The sequence below is a fragment of the Melanaphis sacchari genome, unplaced genomic scaffold, assembly GCF_002803265.2.
Source record: "Melanaphis sacchari strain LSU unplaced genomic scaffold, SCAv2.0 Contig111_pilon_pilon, whole genome shotgun sequence".
Taxonomy (NCBI): Eukaryota; Metazoa; Arthropoda; class Insecta; order Hemiptera; family Aphididae; genus Melanaphis; species Melanaphis sacchari.
In genome coordinates, this window is record NW_020270431.1 from 213676 (window position 1) to 237849 (window position 24174).

A 24174-nucleotide genomic window follows, 5' to 3' on the forward strand; every position below is an offset into this window, starting at 1 on the left:
TAACGGTATTGCTTCGTTCAGTTACGTATTGCTAAATATAAAAATCCAATTTGAGGTCCCAGATAATATTTGCCTTTATATTTGATAAGTGAATTCACTCTAATTAGTACCAGAGTAAAGATTTCTCTGAACGTGAAATTTGTTATACTCAATGCGTTAATAAGATGGAAAATAATTTGAATATTAATATATTGTAGTCTTCTTAAAGAATTATAAGATCTCTTCAATATAATTCTTATTGGGCTACTATCTGAAATTAAAAATATTAGAAATCTTATAACATGTTATTTATATCGTTTTAATTTTCCTCGAGAAAACATTATTGTCAATTTTATTTATTTAATATCTTATTTCAGATAAGTTTAAATAAATAGTTGGATATGATTGACCCATGTTGTCTATAGTATAAGGTCACGTTTAAATTTGGTTATTATATTTACGCTTCTAAAATATTTATATAGTGCCTATGTTAGATTTATGACTACCAAATTCTGTGAGCAATTAAACTTAAGTCATACTAATTGGTATTTATAATGATAGTACAATATAATAAATATACGTATATATGTATAAATTGACAAGTAACTTAGACTTGAGAATTGATCAAGTAAAATAACTATAAAATATCCATATGTATTACTATGAAAAATAATAATAATAATTTTAGTTATTAAGTTTAATAGTAGATGTAATGTTGTAATAAATTGAAATAATAGACGACGGCTCACGTACCCATAATGACCGAGTCAACGATATCGCTATGATATTATGATAAAGCTGTGAACGATTGTTTGTTTCTCAGGATCGACAATATACTATTATATAATATTAAATCGGTGATTTGTAACGTACTATAAAAATTGTCTTAGACGCGAAAACATCGATACTTTTCGACTTTTAAGACTGAACATCACTACACGAGCGCCTGTGTACGCACTTGATGCCAGCACGGCCCCGTGCGTCGTGAACTGCACAGATAAACAAACAAAACATCAGTTGCACACGCTCAGCCGATAGACGCCACACGCAACGCAATGCATTTATTTTTATTCGTATTTAGGTGTGTAATATTGATATGTTGCGGTTTGCATTTTGCATATTATACCTACCATGCTTAGCATACGCGATTTACCGTACAGATTCCTAACATTATATATAAAACACATCGCATTATGACGGGGACCGAAAAATGAGTTTAAAAACATTATAAAACGCGGCTTGCCACATGACAGGCAGCACCGCGGTTTCGATTCACGCGCACACACACACTCACGCGCGTATAAGTGCTCCGTTGATTCGACGATATTGTGTGTAATAACAAACAAACAATGATATTGTGTGCGCGCGCGCGGTGACCTGAAGCCGAAGTAGCAGCTGAGAAGATTTAACGGAACACGACGGTAGTGTGCGTGCGGCGCCATGAGAGAATGCAGGTGCGTGCGTGCGTCGGCGATGATTCTACACCGAGGCGGCGGCGGCGGCGGTGGAATTAGGTCTTTGGGTAACGACGATTGGTCGTCAGGTGGGGAGAACGCGGATGGACTCGCGGCGGGTTTCACGTGGCGGCGGCGGCTCCGCGCCACCGGTCGAGGATTGGGTGCGTGCGTGCAGTGTGTGATTACGGTCTCGCCGGCCGCCAACCTGCAACCGCTGTCGTCGTCCGCGTTCGCGTGGTCGAGTGTGTGCGCGCGCGCCACGTGTGTTCAAATTTTGCTCGGAACTTTTCGTTTTAATTTTGTTGTTTAATTTAATTTTATTTTTCGTTTTGTCTACACTACTACTACTACTACTACTACCTACTACTACTACTACTACTACTACTACTATTACTACTACTACTAAAACAGTGTCGTCGCTTACTTTGCAACAAGACGCGGCCCAAGAAATCCTCTGTCGACGCACATTTTCACGTAGTAAATATATCAATAAATACCATTACGTTGTGATAGTGTCGGGTCCGACGTAAGAATAAATATTTTTCAAATTTTATTTAACTGAGTTTTGGATTACACTTGTCGACGTGTCTCAAACGCACTCGCCGTCTCCTGGTTCACGGTACGTAATATACTCAATTTATCAGAAATATAATAATTATTATTATTATCACGCTTAATGACGTAGTTGAAATCTCTCTTTGAAATTCAATGTGATTTACCCGCATGGAGAGATCTTTATAGCTCCATTTTAAAAGTCTACAGTCTACCACCGTTAAAGTCACTAATGATTCTTTGCTACCGTTTAAGTCGCCGCGGACATTTTCTTTACTCAATCTTTCGGTTACCCTCAGTTTCCGATTTGACAGGAATTTGCCGAGAACTGCCTTCTGCACGATAGTGACCTATCGATAAATTAGTTTTTATTCTATCGGCAGTTATATATTCCTATAAGTAATATAGTTTTGGTATGCGACCATATAGTCTATTATGATTATAATTTAAACGCGTGACTTGTCACAAAATAATAATACAACTGCAGCACGTACCCACGTACATGCACGCATATACATACCTATTATTTAATAATATTATTGCATATATTTTTCTCACCTCTCGTGTCGGCTTATAATATATAAATTGAACATCTTACAATACACGTTTTTTTCGGAAATCGCTCATATTATGTGGGTCGTGACAAAAAAAAAATTTCATGTCCGTCGCCGATGGACATTTAAGTAGATACATATATAAGATGATGATAGTTACGCTGCCATTCTCCTTCTCCAAAGTAATAACGTTTTGGGCCCCTCTAAAATTATTAGCTGTACAGCCAGTGACGGCCCCCTCACCGTGACGCTAATGACAGCGTCAATAAACGAAACCTGTTACACGCCACGCACTTGTCTACAAACACTACGATGTGTGTGATAATAATAATAAATAATAATATATATTATTATTGCAACGCAGTTTTCGGTCAACTCTTTATTTTGCTCTTTATTCAGATCGCACCGTTTCAATGGCTGTGCTCTTGCGGCTGTCATTGACGGACGGCCAATATTTGTAATACGCGCGCAGGTATAAGTCACGATTCGTACGTTTCGTGCGAACACCACTCATAAGTTGTATATGACGCGCTATTTTATTTTTATATTATCATATTTCTGGTCGTGGCTGTGATGCGCACAGTAACAGCAGGTATTATATTAAAGAATACACCGTGCAGGCTTTTAACGAGATATATATACATATATAAATGGCGTAGTATAGGTCTCGTTATCATGCAGTTGCACACTTCCGGGACCATGGCGGAAGCTAATAAGTAATAACGCGCGTGCGGTATTTTCTCTCCATAAAAATGCTTCGATCATTATAATATTATGCGCACCTTAGTGTTATTTTTTTGTCTTTTTTTACGATTGTCCATTGTCTGTTTTTATTCACGGGTCTCGTATATAAGTACCTATACCTTATACCTACGCCCACGAGCTTTAGTATGCGGACAATGTATCGAAGAAACACCACGTACGCGCACACGAACACATATCAACGGCTTTTTTTACGATCTCAAGAAATCATAACATGCATTACATATAATCTCTGTTTCAGGATACTCTCGGATGCTGCATATGCTATGCACGTTTATATACAGTGTGAGCATATGTGTGTGTGTGTGAGTGTATCCAGGTTAGAACCGAATGTGCTACCCCTCGGGGCACCGGTTTCTACGCACCTTTATAACCTCGTCGGAATTTCTTTCTCCGCCGTGGTCTTGTTTATATTATATACGTAGTATACGACATTTCGTCGAGGCTCATCTTGTATAAATCATTGTTGTATTTTTTAAGTCGTATTCGGACATTAGTTTTTAATGACTCCGCGGTTTATATTTAATTCATATATGTATATATATATAATATATATAATCATTATATTCCTTTTGTAACTGTATCTATATAACGAGTAGGTATAGATCTAATGCCATAAAGAAAAAATAACGAATCGAGTGTAAGTATATAATATTAAATATGGGTACCAGACTTTTCCCGTCGCGTTCTTGTTTTTCAACCTTTATGATTACGCTACTGCTGCAGCTCTATGGCCGCCGGTAACGCGTTGTCGACCGACAAAATTATTATTGACAATATCACATGTATTTAACGACGTCGCGTCGTCTGCAATTCTGATAACTATTGCGTATTACCATATTATTATAACCTATTTTTATAGTATTTTAATGTGAATTCGATTTTATAGAAAAAGTTATCCTACGAATGAGTGTATTAGGAATTTAATTTAGTCATATTTATGAGTAAATGACTAAAGTCCGAGGGTAGGTTAGTGCGAATACATCACTCTGTGTAAGAATGTTAATATATTAATGCCTGACATGTCCTTAAATCATAAACCTGGTTTAATTGAATTTAATATTATGTAGCACTATGTAACATAATACATTATTCTAAAAAAAAAAAAAAATGTTTGTAATATTTCAATAATCAATTTATTTATTTACGTAAAATACTTAATGGCATAGAAATTTAAATCTTACTTAAATATTAATAATTTTAAATTATAATCAAACCTAGCCAAATTCTTTTTTAATGTATCATCATTTGGTGTCCTCTTTTTTCAAGCGAGTTCAAGTCATGATGTAAGTCCATACACATGTTTATTGATATTATTAATCATAGGTTGTTTGTTTTATAAATAAAGTTTAAAAAAAGTATTCTTTAAACTAGGTAAGTCTTATTAATTCATTTAAAGAAATAAATTTTATGTTTCTAACTGTTCAAATACCTTATTTAATACAATAATTAATTAAATACATAACTCATATAGTTTCTGATTCAATATACTATAGGTAACAAATTAGTTTAAATTGAAACATTTGTCTAACGTTTAACTGATTAAAGCTTTTGCTTTGAAGTAAGTAGTTTTTATGTATAAGTATAAATTATTCGTCGTTTGTTGCATAATTAATGTAATAAAAATTATTGTAGACATAATAACGGGTCTCAGTTGAAGATAATCGCTAATTATCGAAGCGAGTTTATGCACGTAATATAGTATTGAAATTGAATATGTGTATATATAATTAATATATCCATATATAGTAAATTTTATAATCGCACGTATATATTTATAACTACTACGAAAGTCTGTTTTCGGCTAAAACCGATCGGCTTTGTCGGAGAAATTCGACCCCTGACACGATATAAGAATTTATTCGTGCCTCCGAGGTCGTTGCCATTTTTTCACTCTACTCCGAATGAAATCTCTACATGACCGCCGGCGCAAATAAAACGCTATGATATAGAAATCACATAAGTGTACAGTTTTTACACACACGCATAAAGGTGTACTCATGTACACATACTAACACGCGCACGCGTACATATATACATTTTAAAATTAGCGAGTGCTTAAATTTTGACGTGTAACGGATCCCCCGCGATACATTAGATCTGACAACGTTGGAGTGCACTTAATGTCGACTAGGTACGAAGCGCGTAAAAAGATCGTAGACAAAATATCCGTATAATAATGATAATGGTGGTTTTTCTCCTTTTAGTTTCTCTCTTTTTTCCGAACACATTTGACCTAGAAACTTCTTAGGTTTTTTTTCTCTATACTATATCATGAATGCTGCACATCGTCAACTGGCAACAGTATAGTGTTATACTGTAACCGAACTGGTTCTATATAATATAACATGTATAATATTTTTTATTTACCTAATAACCTAACCTAACCTAAAGTTTTTTTTTTGTTAATTTATACTTGAACTATGTTATATAATAGGTATAAACAATTATTATATTCGACAATTAGTTAAACCTATTTAGTTATAGTTTAAAATGTAGTAGCGACAAGTGACAACCGAGTTATTAGTTCAGACGTTATGCGTATAATTACAGCAGACGGCATGTAGCCATTTTTTTTTAGGTTTATATAATCAACAATTAAACCATATATAGTTTATTAACTATACATATATGTCTAATGTCGTACATAAAGGGGAAGAGAAGGAGCGAGAGTGAGAGAAATATTCTGCATACAGTGTTCATCACACAAACTTCGAATACATGTTCTGCTATAGTTGATCAGCAAGTCGCATAAAATATACCTACTTGTATTATCGACTCATATCAGTAGAAGCCCATCTGTAATAATAATAATAATAATATATAGTTTTTAAAATATATAATAATAGAAATACCTGGCATCATCATGTGTGAATCCATTACCAAAACGGCAATAAATTGCATGTGTAACCTACCTACATAATATAATATTTTTTTGGGTGGACACACTGGACACGGATTCATAGAACTCATAAGAACTCATACACACACACATACACATTTACACGATTTTGCCCTGTATACTATAATAATAATAATAATAATAATAACCGTTTTTATCCTTCACGTTACGCGTCATCCTAATATCGTGCAGGCTACAGTTACAGGTTTTGTAGAGTAGGTACGAGTGTTATATATAGGTACACATAAAAAATTGTAACAATATACATCTGTATATACGCGCACGCGAAGACACAGCAGACGTACACAATACACAATAAGATGTAGGTATATATACGCTTTTAGAGTCGGTTTTTTTTTTCCATTATGTTGGGTACGTCCGTATAGTGCGCGTGGGATGTGTGCGACTCATCCCGCAATGTTTACGTGTGTGTGTTTGTATCTATTCTTATATATCTTATATTTATATGTATATAATAGTATAGGTAAGACTGTCCCGAGTCGTGATCCGCGTACGCCACAACGTATTTTCACCCGCGATGCTCTTGGATAACAATATACTATATATTATAATATATAAAATAATTCGCCAAACCAATTTGCCGAGTTCCGTGTGCGAATTTTGAACGCTGTATAATATACAAAAACCACACGGCTGTATTATTATATGAATCACTGCTTGTCCAGTCGAAAAAAAAAACTAGATCGTCACGTTTCGCTCGCGCCCGAATCGGGATCGAGCCGGCGAACGGCGGAGATTTCACGATATGAAACTGCACGTCAGATGTAAACTGTAGTATACCCAAGTTTTTTTCGGAATCAAAAATGTATCTATAATATTTACAAGAATTTCACGGGAGTCTGATATTTGGAGTCGTCGTTAGATTTTGGAAGTATAGTAAGGTATAGAGCGTCTACTACAGCTCAGTTGCAGAGTCAATATGTAGTATCTATCGGATAAAATTGTTTTTTCTATTCATGAAATTTTAAGACAAAATAATATTATTCCATCGAGATTTAAACCATTATACTGAATTCATCAGCATGTCCATTATTACACAAACAATATAAAAATAACATGACGTATATTTCATTTAGTCTCTGTTTATTATATAAGATTTGTATTTCCGGTGCACGTTCGCGTTCATAATTTTTAAACATAGGACACAATCTGCATTTACTACGCGAAATCATCGTGTTTTATGATCGGAGAAGAAAAAATGAAACGACGACGATGTTATCATGATAATAGCTGCTATATAGGTATCGTCATATAACGTTATATTATGCTTACTCTTCATCAAGATTGCTGCAGTACATCGTTTGTTATTATCAGCTCATAACGATGTATAATATAATACACAGCCACATCACAATTGTACAATCAAGTGGTATTCAACGAATAAGAAAAAGAGATTTATCCCATTGTTGTCTGAAATATAAAGATTATTGCGAAGTATTATATTACATACATTTATAGATTTTAACCACTAGAGTCTAAACCATCAGCTAAATTATTTCATAAAATTTCCCAAAAAACGGACGCCTGTTATCAATATTAATCAAATATATTGCGTTTGTATAAATGTAACGATTTATAATAACAAGATTAACACAAAATTAATTTTAGTACAATATTCGCAAATATAACCCCATTAATAGCATATCGTAGGTAAAGCGGTAGACAGATCCCTTTCAAATACAGAAAAAGTTATTAGCTTGGTAATTTGAATTGTATTTATAAAATATATAAAATCATGGTTATTTAATTAATTTTTAATCAATAAATAATAAAACTAAAAATGTGATAAATCTTCTTTTGCATTATAAGACACGTCAAAATATTATTTTTTAAATTGAGAATTGGAAGTTTAAAATGATGTAATAGTTTGAATATATGTTTAGAGATGGACCTTTATTGTAAATATATACGTCCTTTTAAAATGTCCATCATCAAGTGTCTTGGTAATTTCGAGTATTCAGCAGAGAAAGAAAATGTATTATATTATATTAAACGATGAAATGAAGTATAATTTAAACATGTCACGAATTTAGTTTAAATAATTTTATTTATTATTTACTGTCTCTCTCTATGAATGTGCTCAATTAAAATGCGCAACGAACTCAAAGCGGTTTTTTGCTGATTAAAAGAATATATAATTTACAATATCCTGTAATTAGTCGTTAACGGGCGTTTATAGACGACATGGATTTAATTTTGTCTGCTATATTAGTTTATATATACATAGATAGTTGTACTGTTGTAGACTACAGTACACATTTCTAGGCATTAAACGATAAGGTTTATTACTATTTTTTTAAGAATCGCAATTAATACTCACTACACGTATATGTACACCTCTATTACATACACCTAACCACAAATTAATAGCCGTGTTTTAGCTCTGTAAAAAATAACGTGTACCTAAAAAGAAATCTTGAGTAAGACATCATTTAATAATTATAATAATTTATAACGGTTGTTGCACTCTCTGTCAAAACAATAAATTATATATATATTTTTTTTTTGCTATTATTATTGTTAAATGTTGTTTTAATTTATAAGTTATGCGTTCTTATATCTATTGCATGAGACTTTAACGCTGGTTATTGACCGTCATTTGTTATTAAATATTGTTTATTGACTGCGGTTAAAAGTTGTCTTTTCTGTAGGTAATATCTTACGTTCTGCCATTAGTAATTAACCAATTTGTTGAAATTTCTAATCGATAGGTTTTTGAATCCATTAATGTATGGGAACGCATTTCTTATATTTTAATTTTCATCATGTATCATCCAGGATCTTATTAGTTGCTAGTCAGGTGTCTGGATGTCCTTAGTATAAATAAAAACCGGTAAAAATGTTCTTGCAATTCTACTTTGTAATACTTATGGTGACTAAACAGAATAAAAATTATGTTTATATTCGTTTTACTTTTCCTCAAGAAAATTGTTTCTATCAATAATAGTTATTTGAAAGAAAAGGAATTTTTTCTCGAGGATAAATATTATATAGGTGCATTAAAGGTTGTAAAAATGTGCCCTATGTTTTTTATAAGTCATATATATATACAATAATAATACATGATACATGAATATATAATTATTCATAATAATGTTACTACAAAATCCGGAACCTGCAGGGCAGTTGTCAGCAGCGACCGTGGTGCATAGCGTTTCCCGTATGAAAATCTACGACAATAGGACTGAAAAAAAATCATGACTGACTGTAAGGTACCTATATGATATATTTAGTAGCTGCGTGTTTAGATCCGGGCTAATTATCCGGGCTGATATAATAATGGTTACTCGTGTTTAAACATTGAGACGCGCCGTGGAAACTGGTTTTTAATGCGGTCTAACACACACACACACACACACACACACACGCATATTATACAAGTATATATATATATAACACGCGTTCCGCTCCGCCAACGTTTTCCTTCTCTCTTTTTTTTTCGTCTAATTTTATTTTTACTTGTATAGATGTTTTTTATTTTTTATCTTCTACGTTTTTTTATTTTCTTATTCGGCGGTTAAGGTCCGTCAACACCAGAGCCGCCGCACGAAGCGGTCCGAGAAAAGCCGGCTGTAGCGGCGCGCGGTGTGCCCGTGTTAGCGAAGACGGTAGGTCGTTGCTGTTGCTGTGTTTATAGGTATACCGTTACAATTATGTATAATATAATAAACGCGCGACGTCTGTACTCACACTCTCACAATCATATAATAAATGTATAACTATATTACATATGACCAAGTATATACGTAAGCACGTACGACGTTATTGTGTATGCGTAGTTGTAGATCTTTGTTCCACGGAACGAACATTTTTGACCGAAAGAAATAATCGTGCACCCCGTTTAGTCTCGGCGATAGATATTGTAATCAAGCGATTCCATAATAATATAATAGTTTATCACCGAAACCGCACCGTGTCCTTGGACGTCATGTTATAGGCTTATAGCGATTATGATAATATTTATTGTTATTTTATGTACACGTGAAAAATATCATATTTAATAACGACAACCATAGTACATTGTACAAGTACAACACCGTAGAAGGTTTGATTTTTAAATCAATACTATAATAGTAGATAAATAAGGCTTGAAAAGAAAATTAACATTTGAATACAATTTAAGCTTAATGTGCGAATAAATCGTTTATAGCTTTCAAATAGATGTCAAGAAAATACTATACATTATATTATATGTTCGAACGCCAAAAACCTAAATAAAATCCAATACTAATATTAATAGCAATAACATTTATTATTGAAGATGCAATTGTCCCAAATTTATAGATTTTGGTAAATTTTAATATAATATTATGAAGTACGCTACCCAACGAGTTTTATACCCTATACCTTTTAGCAGTTTTAGCTATATAATCATTTATATAGCTATGCAGATATCACGCGTTAATGCATCACTGCATTTATTACTTCGAAATTTTTCCAATTGAGAACTGGTTTTCGGAGAATTTTTTTTTTTTAATCGAAAAGAACCACGAATTTATATTCAAAACTATAATAATATATATAAATATGTATAGACACAACTGTATTAATAGTGTACAACTCGACGCGTTGACCTAAAAAACTTCCGTCCCGCGAATGTTTTTTTTTTTTTTTTTACTTTAATTTGAAAATATAATATAATAAGTAGGTAACTACAATAATTTGGTAAACAATGTATATCATTTCGGCTATATCAAAGTGTAGCTTAGTATTATTTATGTACTTAAACTTATTATTATGTATATTATAATTTACAATACTATAATAACTTATTATTGTTTAATAAATAGCGTAGGTATATAGTAGTAATATTATAGTATAATATATAGTATTGTAGTAGTAGCCAGAGTATTATACTGTCGGTACACAAAATGTAGGTGACGTCGTGACTTGGAACCACACCCGAAGTCGAAACGGATCTGCCCGTACCCCTTATACTCACATACCCCTTCCCCACTGCAGTTCTACTATTATAATATGCGGTACAAAACTAGATTATAATATATATACCTAATACATATAATATGGCGGATGACGGGGAGGTAAGTGGTCGCGAACGGGGAACGTCGGTCGTGAAAGGAGGGGCGGGTGCATGGTATATATTATTATATTATGTTATATACAGTCTTGCAAAGAGATGAAGTGGGGGCTAAACCACCGCGGTGGACCGGTTTTCTGTATATCCCGACAGATCGAGTTACCCGGACCAGATTAATCAAAATACGTTGCGTGGGTGCTCTCGACTTGTAAAATGTATATAAATTTATATATATACGTGCATATACTCGCGAGTCGGCAAACCTCCGCCGCACGATTATTGTTTTCTATTCCCCCCCCCCCGCCACTGCCAACGCAACTACAGCCAAAGTGTATATTGTACATGCCAGGACGGAGACTATATGCACTGCGGATGCACACAAACATCATATCGTAATTATTTATGGTGACCATTTTGTGTTCATTGCAACTCTCCTTAAACCATAGAAAATAATTTAATAACATAATAATATACAATATAATTCTACGAAGTTCGTCACCCGGTAATGAACCCACGTGGTGTATCGGAGTTTTTCGTAAAATGTTTATCCTAAATCTTCTGATAATAATTTATTAGAATATAAGATCGTTAAAATAATGTTACGTACTCAGCTCTCGTTAAAATATATTCGATAAATTTTCCAAAGAAAATCTCATAACTACAGGCATTATAGTGGTATACTTATTATAATAAACATCATAAATTTAATGCGTTTCATACCGTTAATCAAATTATAACAATAATTACAGTTTAATGTCGCATTATGCGGTCGTAAACCGTTTTTAATCGGTGTAATACAATACAGCTGCATGTCCGTTTCTAGACATTCAAAGCATCAAACACAAGGCTGCACATTATAATAATATATTATGTATATGAGTGACCTATATTTTATTGGATTCTTAAGACCCTAATGGTAACCACATTGTACTTTGAACTTTGAAATTTGAAATTTTATATCGTGCGTGTGAATTATAAAAATAACGTGTCCGTGGCTATATAATGTTGTCATAATATCATATAAAAAATGGGAAATCGATCGATATCTTTGTATAATACAAGTACCTATTTACTGTAACTGTGCGTTATCACCTATATTGAATCGTATTGTATATTTTCGGGACTATACCAACAGTGACAAAGTGTCATTGTATTATTATATAGTTGACAGCGAAACCGTTATTGAAAACAGGCTACACAAGTATATATCAAAATAACTGAATGTAAATCGATTTTTCGCCCACTCATTCTCCCTCAGAGCTATGACAAATAATTCAAGTCAATATAATATACACATTTATTATAATTGCATATTAGCTATAATATTAAGCGCGCGCGCGCGTGCGTGTGTGTGTGTGTGTGTGAATACAGTGTAATATTATATACTTTAATAATTTTATATCAATTAGAATTGGGACGCGTGTTTAGAAAAACGTCTATTTATACTGTATACTTATAAATATATAATATTATCGTTAACGACGACGTTAGGTTTTCAAGTATAAATACATTTTATAAGCTGATTCCACATAATCTAACCAAGCCTATTGGTTTTAAATTATGATTCTGCATATATAAATAGTACGTATATATATATATATATTATAGTAGGTACTCATATACGTATAGTATAAGAGGGGGTGAATGAAACATTTCTCCGACCATACATATGATAAAAATCAACGCAAAAACAAGTGAGTGATAGGAGTACCTACTAGGACTATAAATCATTTTTCAGACGAAGATTTATAATGTTCATCGGCCAGAGTGTGAGGTATTGGGCAATCTGCAGATTATGTTATAATAATAACATGAGACGTGAAAATCGTATGTGACTCATATTTACGCGCGTCCACCATAAACGGTGCGGCAGCATATGAGTTTATTTTTTTTTTTGTAGGTCGACAATATAACCACATATAACTGTGTACACCATCGGTACGACTATAGCAAATGGGTTCGCGTATAATATCCCCTCGGACGACGCCCGTTAATTTATTGCCTCTGACGAAATGAACATGCGCGAGCGAATCACGATCAAGTCAAAAAAAATTATACTTTGATCACGATTTCATTTCCGTCGTAAATTATTATTATTACTTTAATTTTTTTTTTTTTTTAATTTGCCGGTGACTCCTCCCGTCATCGCGGCTGCCCCGTTTTGTGTCATTTCGCCCATGATGCTGTGGCGCGTAGACAAAAATATTATATACCTCTGTGTACGTATTTTAACAATATAAATAGGTACGTATACTAGCTGTCGCATTATATATTGTCTGTGTCGAGATTCGAGACGCGCACTATCTCATGTCTCATATCCCCCGGGCCACCTCAACCTCCCCGCCGTCCTATCCGGCGATCCGGGCGTCAAATTCACGTCGCCCGTCGCGGCCTTCGTCTCACATTTTATCGGATCTGCGCGCATTCGTGAGACTCGAAGAACTAGGTTACACCGTGTGGTTTAATATCATAATGTGCCCGACCGAACAGCGCGCGGCGGGTGCAGCAGTAGAAGAATTCGACGAGGATAATAATATAGATATATAAGTGAAAAACGCGCATTTTATGTATATATATAAATGTATTATATTAGATAGGTTTATATTATTACTATATACCATGCATGCCGGAATTTAATCGTAGCGTAATAATTTTCGTACGATTAACCATAAGCATTATTGTAGGGCATATAAACCAATTGCAGTTTTTATAACTGCAGTAATATATCCTAGTTTGATCATAACTGCAACAGTAACTATCAAAAATAATCTTTGATACCCATAAAATCCGTCGTTATCATTTACACAATTTTTCTACTGAGACGCCTTTACATAATACTGTAGAAAACAACAACGTGTACACGGATTTCGACGTTTAGTTCATGTCATATTATATTTATTTTATATTATATAATATAGAGTACGATTTTAACGTCTAAGGCATAATATACATAATATGTTTGTGAAATAACCATTAATATTTAAATAATTGATATTTTGGACACGCTGGCAATGCTATTTTTAAAACATGTACTTTCATAAAAATGTTACAAAATTTTATTGGATGCAAGAGTGCATTTAGATGCACATTTATACTATGTATATTGTATATCGCATATCTATAAATTTAAAAAAAATGCATAGGTTGTTTGAGATACATAAACGTTGGGTTAACCCCTTAGCGTGGCTTGGAAAAAAATACCTAAACCACAACGCCAGATGCAAGAATATAAGATTACCGAGGTCTTATGTACCTATATCGTTGTAGCCAATAGCCATATTTATACCTACCTCAAATAAATTCATATTATAATATAGTACGTTCATTCATTATACCTACATATTTTGTATTTTGAATATTATTTATAATATTATATATCAGCTATTCTCTCATACTGTATACACAAAGTGTTATTTTTTACTCAAGTACACCAGCTTTATGAATAAACTTTTCTAAATGGTTCATATACATGTATGTGGTTCATAAAATAATGCATGTAAAGAAACCCATTTCTCTTTTGAAACGTCAAAAAAGACGTCTCACGTTATACATTATTGTTATATGCATAAATGGACTCGGACATTCGGTTGTTTAGAAAATCGTTTAAGCGTGTGTGAACTCCGCCCCTATATTGCATATAATTGGTTTTTTGGACTGCCGTATACACTCACATATTAAACATAATATAATATACTTCGAGCATGTAATGTTCTGTCAAATATTCGCATAACACACCTCAATAATTTTCAGGTCTGTTCCGAAGGTGGTGTCTTAAAATCTCGTTAAATTCTTGACGTATATATATATATTAGTATTATTCATTTATTTACTTTAACGTTATGAATAATCAACTTTCGCTTGACTGATTTGTTTGTGCAATATTCAATCTATTTTAATTAAACTCGTCAGCGTTCGTTTGGCGTAATAACATATGAATATACGTATAATATGATGCGCTTTTTCTGAGCAAATGCCGAAACGTTAAAATTGCAATTTCAAAAAGGGAAAGTTACGTATAGGTTTTCAGACATATCACTAGTACATTTCACTACTATTCATCATTAAATGTTATTTATTTTAGATATTTTTCATTCTTCATAATCTCTTCTCCTCCGAATCTTCATCATTATTTGCCATATAGTCGGAGACCGACGACCTCTAGGATTGACCTGCGTCAAAACCGGTTCATTGTTTTTCGTTACATTCTGGATAATAGTCATTAGGAAATAGAAAGAAGGTAATATATTCAATGGTTTTAATAATATAATATTATAAATTTATAACCATATTTTAGAATAATTTTCAGGTATTGATTATTAAAATAGTTATTAAATTGAATTGATGATTAAACGATGTATAATGGCGTGGTTCATGAGAAATTCTGTATTTTTATTAATGGTCTTGAAGTGGTGCGGTGAAGATTTGAACGCTTCTTTAAGTAGTGACAACGTTTAAATGTGATGGCAGCATGTCTCGAAATCGATCAAGTGTTAAAACAATTTCTGAAAACAAACTTTACGAATTTTCAAATATTTATCGCACGTAATACTGTTTTGATAATATGAAATAATAATTTATAAAGATCACGTTGTCTATGATTTTTTTTAATGCTATTTGTATAGCCACAACAAACGGCAATTTTAATTGGTTAATTTCCATAAGTATGTTTTATATAACAATAAGGCTTTCGGATTTATTATCTGATAAACTACAAACGACAAATTTTATCGGAATGCATATTTTATTGCATTCGTACGTGGTAAAAATCATTATACGCTTATAACTTATAGTTAACTGTAACTATCATATATTATACACAGCGATGACATAACACTGTGTATAGATAGGTAAGCTCTGTTATATACTATGAACGTTCACAGCATTAAAAATTAATTTAATTTAATATCCGATATAGTACCTATATTTTCCTATACTTAAATGTATACAAGTCGTGCTACGTTATATAATAAATCAATAAAATATTATAACCTAAAATATATTCAAAATTAATTGGTTCAGTGTTATACCCAATATGTCTTTATTAAAATACTTATACAGTTTAGTATTAGCATAGTTTGTTCTTTGGTAAAGTAGTTAAAATAGGAAACAGCTAGGTATAATAATAATATAGTACCTACAATTATAATTGGGTGGTATATATACATATATAAAAAAAAAAACGATTTTCTTGAGTTAAGCGATAAAATAAAAGCAAATCTAAGACTATACCTATAATTATTCTGGAACGTTGGAAACAGGAAACTTCGAAAGGAAACGGACCGGACAATCCACCTTTAATTGTTATGATGGCTATTATAATATTTAACCCGATTTTATTATAATAGTATCGTCTGCGCACCTGAGACAAACTTAATAAGTACACTACTACAGCAGCCAACCAAATAATAATAATTGTATCTACCTATATACATACTCGGCACAATCGTGATTTATCAATGGTGTATTATAATACTATACTTAATAATATATTATCCCGACCTGAGAACGTCGCGTGCAAAAACTTGATGGAGGTGCAGCGTCGTCACGGTGTGGTATATTATAATATTATAGTGGTTATATATATATATATATATAGGTACTTACCTGTATACGCGTGCGTGGGTAGTACATACCAAATTATTATTATTATTATTATTATTTTTTTTATAATGATAATAATAGTAATGTTATCTCAGATAGATTTTTTTTCATCCGAGGTTTCCGGTATATTCTGAGTTCATGGTGAAATAAGAGTCTCCTAGGCGGCGACGTCGAGCGTTGGCATTTCGAGCGCGCGCGCGCGCGTCCGGGTTTCGACGTCGAAAATCGCGCGGTTCATAACGGTGCTGCGACTAGCTCTTGTATCATTCGTGGAACGCCCATCCCAACCGAAGACGAAAAAACAAAAAAAAAACGAAAATAAATAATAATTGCACGACACTGTGAGTCGAGTGCACCTATACCTATATATATATATATATATATTTATAATATACACGCGTACGAAAATTCTCACGATCCGTTTCATTTCTCGTCATATATATTAAAACATTGTGTACCTGTTGTGGCATTTTTAATCACGCAACCCATTCATCATAACACGTGAATTAAGAAAATCATCGGAAACATCGATTCTCCAATCGAGTACTGGGAGATATTCACAGCCATCATCGAATTTTATTTTATATAGGTACATATACCTATAGCAGAAAGAAATATTTTAAATAATTACACCCACGTATATTATAATATAATACAGTACATGCAAATGAAACTGGTGTTAAATAACTGTATGTATGAAACTACGAATAATATTATACTAATGACTAATGAGTGATGCACATTTCACAGATAAATTCATTCAGCGGTAAAAACTAGCGTTCTTGGCGAAAATATTAATCTCTCTTCGAGGCCACAGCGTAATCGCAACCGCCGAAGCGCGTAATTTTTTCCGTTTTCGTTTCTGAAAACATCGCCTTAGCATAAATTGTTGATAAATAATTTGTAACGTATATAAGCATTATCAATTATTCGCGATGCTCGCGAGAATATATAGTTTAATATTTACTAACTCGATAGTCGACAATGATATTCGATAAATCGTTTTGGACAAATAATTTCTCTATAGCGCCCGACGTGTGTAAATCGTGTAGCTATAGTCAAGGTATATACGTCGAGTGCGTGAATCTAAATTATAAATAGGTATTTATTATATGTTATGCGCAACGCCGATTGACGCTATATAAACGAATTGAAAATAAATGCGATCATTATACGGTCCAAATAAACCAGGATATCATATTATAACGGCGGCTGTATTGAGTAGAAGTCTTATACAAGATTTGAAATGATAAATCATATATACATTTTTAATTTTGATATACAAATAAGTACACCGATACATTTTTGGGGTGCGTTTACGTATTACGCGTACAACGTCGGTAAATATTATATTTAATAAACGAATAAGATTAAAATAATCAACGACGTGTACACAATGGGAGCTTCTTAATCTCCGACAGAAAATCCAATACAGATGTGTAATGCGAAGGAGGGGAAGAAAAAACTGCACGAGTTGGACCGCCATCGTTGAAAAGATGTGCAATGGGAAATACAAAAACTGGGCGTCGAAGTCTTCGTCGTCGTTGCCGTCGTCGTGGGATCCGGACGCGATGTTGCCGTTTTACCAGCGCGATCACGTCCTGGAAATATTAGACACGCCACACATACTTAAACAACTGGTTTTCGTGTGTCTGCTTGAATAGCGTATTTCTGATTAAACATTGTTTACGTTTTCTCCCGATGCAGAAAAACAATAGTGCTAGATTAAAAAATTTATTTGATCGAGTAAAAAGGGAAAAAAACCACCAACTCCAGAACGCTTTTATCAGTTTTATCGACAAATAGATTCAATCCTAAATTTAACTTTAGCTAAAACTTAGGAGAAATACAATTATTCATTATTAAAATCATGTTTTTAGTTTTTTAACAATACAATTATTATTTTACAAGCTAACTGAAACTTAAATATAATTAATAGGTAATCAATTTAAAAATTATAGTAATATAATTTAATTAGTTATTATTTAATTATTGTATTCTTTCTCATTTGTTTTAATTTGAAATTCAGTTATTATTTTTTCTATAGAGAGAGGCATATACAGAAATTTCCCACTAGATAGTAAGGGAATATTAAAAATACCAATATTAAATGATTTATAAATGATTTTTACATTTTTACTTTTTTTAAACTTAAAATTTCCATCCACTGTATATACTACTGAATGTCTATAATCTAAATACTTATTTTAATTTTGAACATCATAAAAGTAAATTTCTTTAAATTCGATGATAGATAAATTTCAGTTAATTAATATTTAATAACACTAATAACATTATGTATTTAGTATAACTGATTAATGATTTAACAATTATGTAGACACCAATAAATGTAATCATGTTAAAATCGATGGTAAGAACAAGATTGTATTTTTTTTTTCATCTGTGAACGCCCACAACTCTTATCCAAACTTACACATATTAAATTATAATATCGTGTTTAAAATCACTTATTACATCGTTATTGCTATAATTTTAGTATAGATGTGACTTTATGAGGTATATTATATGGACAGGTACATTATAAGCATCGTGGTCGGGAAACAAAATTTACAAAAAATTACGAGATCGGTTACAATATGCCTTTCTCCATGTAAATCGAGTCTTCCCTACCACTAATGACCAGACCATAGTAATGTATTGATCATCGTCATAATAATATTATAATTTAATATACATTATATTATTATATAGAAAACGGATTGAGAGTTGAGATTTGGAAGTACAATATACTATCAAAAATAAAACATATCATACTGCGATTCCAGGACTTTTATTCAGATAAACAAATTTTTAAAACAAAAAAATAAATATGTCTTATAACTGTAACAATAATATATATTATTGTTACATGACACCTATGTATGTGTCAATTCCGTAGTAGGCAATAGTGGGATATTTATGCTGAGATAAACATTGTTAATGATTGTGAGGCCTGTGGCCAATACGCACTGTTTATCGAAAGGGCAGTTCGAGACTGACCAGCAATAAACACGAACTCACCAAAAAACATGAACTCACCAACACCGGGATTGTTTACCACCATCTACATTTTGTTAAGTACAATGTACAAACCAAAAATATATTTTGAACAGAGATTTATAAACCAAACGTGTTTTATTTATTGATAAGATCCCACATACCGTGTTCTAACCCCCCAGCTATGAAAAATTTATCCATAAGGACCAGAAAACCTTCCCTGGATAACTAATATAGTAATTAGGTTCCCCAGCCACGATACATAACCATCTTATGTGTAGAATACGTGTCCAAACATGTTTATACGATCGTCATCGAGGAATCGATGTGACAGGGAGAAGACAAATAAAAACAACATGATTATTGATTATTATATTGCTGTTAGAATATAATATGTAAGCCTAGTGAATGTGGTGAGCATTGCGTGTACGTTATTGCCGTGCACGGAGTACATACAAACATTACAAACACACTTATATTTAAATTTTAAATATATTATTATATCGACGCGAATACGCGATACGTTTCCGCATGTGTATATTATATATAGTCTGTGTCCACGGCGACTATGTAACAGACCTTTCCATTGGCCCCAAGATACGACTATTATACACGAATAATAATAATACGAAAACAGGACGTGCGGTGGTTTTAGCGTTGTCTGTCGGATAAAGTGTATACATTCTTTGATAATAATGTAATATGTACATATATATAATATATTCGGTATATACCAGAGTGCAAGTTACGCAAGTATAGCTGTATATATATTTTATGTATTATATACGAGTTGCAATGAAGTATATTATGTATAACTATATATATAATATGTGTGTGTGCGTATGTTTCAACGTGTTTTATCTTATAATAGGTAAAATAATAATATACATATAATATGCGTATATTGTATATTATATGTGCAAAGTTTCATTTATACGACAAAGATTTTTTTTTTAAATTTTTTGCGGAATTCAACACTGTAGCCGCAGAGGGAGGCGAGAGTCTCGAAGCCCCTAATATTTTCGAATGCGTGTTACTATTTTTATTACATTACCACGCGATGCGTTTTTATTTCTATTCTCCTACACCTCCCCCCCCCAATCCCTATCATCAGCATCGGTTTTCTCCGACCGGTTAATGCCCGGAGAGTCAGCGCAGTGCAGGCGGTTGAAATCGGAACCCATTCCGTCCGTCTGCAGCATGAACTGAAGGGGAAAAAATCGTGAACTCGAGAACCGGCTCTCTAAACCGCTTCGGTTCAAGTACCTACTGACTTAGTTTCACGTCGTCGGCGGTGGCCTCGCGTCGGAGTCGTCGTAGTCCATGTGTATATAATATGTTTAAATAGATGTATCTGTATAAACGTATTTTTTTAACCGCTATGATTTTATAACAATATTGTTTCGATTTGTTTTCGATACCACATCGTCACGAATAAAACAAAATATTACAATATGACCATCATATTTTAAACTCATATGTTATGTTATTAATTTATCGTCAATATTATATATTATTAAACTCTATGCATTTAATTGTACTCAAATAATTTATTGACGACATTACCTCCCTCCCCCCATTACCATCGTTTTATATGATAGATGTGATATCGCATCATAACGTTGATTGTACAAATTTTCTAGTACGATAACACTAGCAGCATATTATTTTACTTTTCCGGTTTCCAACTAAAATTTTTTTTACTTATTATTATAGATTATATCGCTGTAGACGTATATCATGAAATATAATTTTTTACAAATTACAATAAATGAGTTTTTTGTGGAGAACATTTTAATAGACGATCGTACTTAAACATTGTTATAAATATGACCGCTGAAACAAAATATAAGTTCTGTTGAATAATGTAGGTATAGAAAATATCAGATTGTTAAGATTATACCACAGTGTATTGTATTATGTATTACATATTATATTATAGGTAATTACTTGTATAGAAATCGCAGAAACCGTGGTAAGTCGGTAACGATGGTTGATGACCACGACAAAAACAATTAATTCCAGCCATGCAGTAGCACTAAGTAATATTATAAATCATTATCGTAATTCGATATGTGGTATCCGTAATCGAAGATCGATTTGTTCGTTAATCGACAACAAACTAGCACTTTTAATAATACCAAATTACCAAGGTATAATATGCTTTTTACTTATACATACTTATAAATTATAATATAGTAAATTATATATGCATTGCATACACATTGTTTTGTCGTATAAGTAAATCCAGGTTAGTAGTTAAACATAATCTGTGCGTTTTTTAAGGCACGTACTAGATTATGATTAAAATAAGTAATAATAATCAGTTTAACTACATATTTCGGGCACGTAGAAAAACATCCTATAAAACGATTTTAATGTACAATGTTTCAATATCATTGCCATTGTACCTACATGCAAAGATGAAAATAATCTTAATATATTTTTAAGTTAATAATATCAATATACATATATTTTACACCGTTACCTTCATTTTTAAAAATGATTTATTCCTTAAATTTCATAATAAATAAATAAATACATAAATAAATTAGCATATTTAATCTTATTTTATTATTGTAGATGATTTAATGAAAGCTACCCGTATTTAAATATTTTATATATTCTAAAAATAACTTTCATAATTTAATCTAAATAGGATGCTGTACATTATAATATTAACTTCGTATGTTTTATTCATTAATACTCAATCATAATTATTAACTCAGATAAATGATAATTACAGCCTTACAAACTACAAGTCAATTTTTTTTTTTTTTTAAGAATAACCTTTTCGACAATGTAATTAATTTTAATTTTACTAAATTTCGTTGGTAGATAATAAATAGTACCACAGGCGTAATACTCTTATATTTTCGCATAACGTTTCCAGCTCATAATCCCGTATAATTATGGAAAATTTGATACGATGAGGAGAAAACAGACCTATATCGGTGTGTCGAAAATTATTTTTTTATAGTAAAGAAGGCGATATAATATAGAGGATTACCTACACTTTCTACAGTCGACTGGCTGTCAATTTTTTTCTCATTAGCAAATCAACATGTACCAGACCTTTAATAGATCCACAGCCGTATAGTAATTACGGGGTATCTGTGCAATGATTACTTACCACGTGGTGATGTACCTACTACAATATACACGTTTTTCTCTAGAAATTTAACCGGTCTGTGGTGTATATAATAATATGTAACATCGAATACGTGTGTGTATATTATAATCTCCTTATTGTTCATCGTTTTTAACGTTTTGTCGACTAATTTTTTATAAGTATATTTTATAAGGATATTATATTTTTATCAATACTATACAAAATTCTAGTAGTTACATCATATTGAGTTGATCAAAATCAACATTTATTCGATTGTCCAATTAACTACGGTCTGCAATGAGGAGAAACTCGAAATTATATATTTTACTAAATACAAACACTACGCGCACCTATCGAGTACCAATGACGAATTTCTGCAACTGCAGTACAATTAATATTCTAGCAAACTGTCAAACATTGAAGGAAAAGTGACACATCAATTTAATAATATAGGTAGGCCGCTTCGTGTGGAATAAATATTCTATAGTCTATAGAAACGTGTTTCACAAAAGATTAAGGTAGGTAATTGAAAAAAAAGTTAAAAAACTTATTCATATATACATATAACGATCCAAAACTTGCCAAATTTATAAAATAATGACACAAGGGACTTTTGTGTGCAAATAGTCCAATAGTACAGTCAATATGTTTTCTAATACCTCAATAATCGATTTGGACCCAATTTACATGAACTTTGAACATAAATATTATTATATTCATAATATAATATGCTGTCTATATAATAATATTATTATGCACACGGTTTTTGTCGCCTGATTTTCAATGTCCCCAGTGCAGTAGTATGGTAATAATATCAGTTGTCGATACGGACGAATCGATCGGCATAACCACAGATGGATATTATTGTACCGCGGTCGCCGCGCGCATTTCGGTCCAACGACGTTTTTTGAATCGATACAGAGTACAAACTTAACAATATATATTATAAATACACACACACATATATATATATATATAAGATAATGATATGTTCGTTTTATTCTTTTCGTTGTACATGAACGTTATTTAAAAGAAAAAATAATATATAATGACACGTTACGGTTTACATTTTAATAAGGTTCCGAGAATCGTGTAAAAAGAATTTATAGAGCGAAACGTGGCGGTGCGGCGGTGTGTTACGGTTTATTGTATACATTTTGTGTGTGTGTGTGTGTGTGTGTGTGTGTGTGTGTGTGTGT

General features: G+C 32.3%; 1 protein-coding gene across 2 annotated transcripts in view; it reads left to right on the top strand.

Moving 5' to 3' along the window:
• Positions 1-1981: 1981 nt before the first annotated feature.
• The window catches only part of LOC112603790 (myb-like protein D), a 65234-nt gene continuing 43041 nt past the window's right edge, over positions 1982-24174 (top strand). For both annotated transcript variants that reach the window (XM_025352535.1, XM_025352536.1), the window contains exon 1: positions 1982-2055. The gene's annotated coding sequence lies outside the window, so the exon portion shown is untranslated. The remainder of the gene's footprint in view (positions 2056-24174) is intronic.